Here is a 2,684-nt window from a genome sequence, read left to right on the forward strand (position 1 = left end):
AAGACGAATTCATAGAGACCAAACATGGTATATGTAAGGTTACATGAATGAGTGGTTCTATCATAAGCATGCATAAAACAGTATAGAATACAAAAGACAATATACAAGAACAGCAATAATATACACAATGACCTGAAGGATATGTGTGTTCATTCAAAGAAAGGATTTCCTATGAACTAATTAGAGAAGAGTCAATTTTTATGGGCATTGTGTGTCTGTTTTAGAGAGACTTGAGTAAGAGCTGCTTTGCCCGCATTCCTTGGAGCAATAAAACTAGTGTTATCAGATGGTTTGTCTTTGGTTGCCATGGAACCAGAGGCCTGTTCTGCCCTTTTGAGGTGTTAGTTGCATTTCGGGGGAAGGGTCCATAGACCCTCATAGTTGGGCCTTTGGTTAGGTGAAGGGGCGTTAGATATTATTTGTTAAATATAACAAATATTTGATTGATTGAATTCTGATTAGGCCAAATGCTACAATGATGTGAATTAATCGCAAATTAATCGCACATCAAATTTGGATGAGAAATTACGCCCAAAAGATAATGTAAAGTCATTGTTGTGTAAAGCATCAAACAGACATTACAAAAAGTAGCTTCAGCAAGAAATATTTAGTTTGATCAAATTTATTAGATATACTCTTTTGGACCATGAGGGTGAGTAAATGATGACACAATTGTCATTTTTGGGTGGGTGAACTACACCTTTAATAATTTAATTGATTAATTTTATTATTATTACTATGGAAATATTAAATTATTTATTTAATGAAATTATACTCTAATGGCGCTTTTCCACTGCATGGTACGGCACGGTACGGCTCCGGGCGGGTTACTTTTTGACGTGAATAATCCCGCCCACTCTAAAGCGGTACTGAACTGCAGTGGAAACGCAAACCGTGCCGTACTGAGCCGTGCAGAGCCGAGTCGTACCATGCAGTGGAAAAGCACCATAAGTAGTAAACTAAACCTGCCAGTAGGTGGTGGCACTGGCAGAGCCAATCCTCCCTATATGCAAAATACGCAAGCTGCGTAGGGCCCCCGAAACACCAGGGGGCCCCCTTGCTCTCAAAGATGATTGAATTTTAGTTTCGTTTTTGAATTTGGACAGCGGTTATGAAAACATGAATGATAATTTCTTTTAATGCGGTGCGCAGTCGCCCTTTCTACGTAAAAATCAGTCAAATCATGTAATGTGAATGTTGTACAGTCTTGCTCAAGACTAAAAAAAACGAGTTGAAAACGTACCGAGAAGAGACACTGTTTCTCAAGCGACTCCTTATGCTTTTGAATCGCTCTCGCGGTACTTTGATGTCGTACACTATATTAAATTCTTACTTACTGAACTGTTGTATTTGGGCGGCGCTAGGGAGGGGCTAGCAAGTGCTTCAGCACCCCCCCATAGCACCCCCAAAAATGAAATAAAATAAAAGCATTTGACTCATAAATCATGCAACGTGACGTGATTTGCAGTCGTAGCCTACTTTTCGTAATGTCATAGCATTTTATTTTAAAAATGAATCGGTTCCTTGTGCCTAGTAGGTCTGCCCCCGACTAAAGATTGTTCTAGTCAACTAGTCGCACGTTTATATTAAATTGATTAATATAATAACCTTCTAAACCATCCTTTAGGCATATAGCCTATTCCGTGCTCAAGCGTGCACATAAAGATTGCCACAAAGCACCGGCAAAAAATAATTATATGTTTATATACAGTGCAAAACATAAATGAGTACACCCCCTCTAAAACTTAACAAATTCAGCAATTACTCTTTACTTATAAGACATGTTAAGGTTCTTTGGAGATGTAATGTTCCAACAAGCCTGCTTGATCAATTACCAAAGAAGAATGCAAAAATTATTCAGGAAAATAAGATTTTCTTATCAAAGTGATACAATTTTGTGTTGTAAAATTATTGTTTTAAGTGTGAAAATATAGCAGAAGTAGCACCAACATTCAAAAACAATGGACTTGTGATAAGGCTCCTGAAATAATCAGGTCTTCACTTTAAGTTTTAATTTAGTGATGAGTGAATTTTTGCTAGAAAAAGAGCCGGAGAAATAACATGCAAGTGTCTCAGAGCCAGCAAAAACTAAGAAAAGAGTGACACTTTATCTCACAGAGTATGACACGTAGCCTGCAGAAGTGACATGCATGGTTGTTGTCACCACTAGAATTACCTACTGTAGCCAAAGCAAAATAAACTAATTTAACCTCTTCCAGGGCCCATATTTACAAAATAGAGACTTCTGGGAATCCATACTCTGGTCTCAAGAGACCAAGTCAATCATTTCGGATCCAAAAGCATCCAAAATGTTCTGGTGTTGCTAGAGGAGGAGTACAGACAGAAGTGCTTGGTACCCACAGTGACGTGCAGTGGTAGTAAAGCTTTTATATAGGGATGTCAGAGGGGGTGTACTCATTTATGCTGTGCACTGTAATGTGCCCGGGGAAAAGAAGACATTTTAATTATTTATTAATAAACTAGTGCTTTCTCAGTCAGTGTCGACTGCAAAGATGAAGTTACCGAATGCCGACACTGACTCGCCCATCTCCACGTGGACGTGCCTTTAATAGCTTAGAGAGAAATGCTCCTTTTACTACGGACTACATAGTTAGAGAATATATATATATATATATATATATATATATTATTATTTTTTTTTTTTTTTTTTTTCTTTTTTTTTT

General features: G+C 37.6%; 1 protein-coding gene across 1 annotated transcript in view; it reads left to right on the forward strand.

The window, feature by feature from the left end:
* Nucleotides 1-2,684, forward strand: part of LOC107695440 (DExH-box ATP-dependent RNA helicase DExH1-like) — a 24,652-nt gene that overhangs the window by 21,118 nt on the left and 850 nt on the right. The gene's annotated exons all lie outside the window — the stretch shown is intronic.

Source organism: Sinocyclocheilus anshuiensis, unplaced genomic scaffold (assembly GCF_001515605.1).
Source record: "Sinocyclocheilus anshuiensis isolate Anshui unplaced genomic scaffold, SAMN03320099.WGS_v1.1 scaffold678, whole genome shotgun sequence".
Taxonomy (NCBI): Eukaryota; Metazoa; Chordata; class Actinopteri; order Cypriniformes; family Cyprinidae; genus Sinocyclocheilus; species Sinocyclocheilus anshuiensis.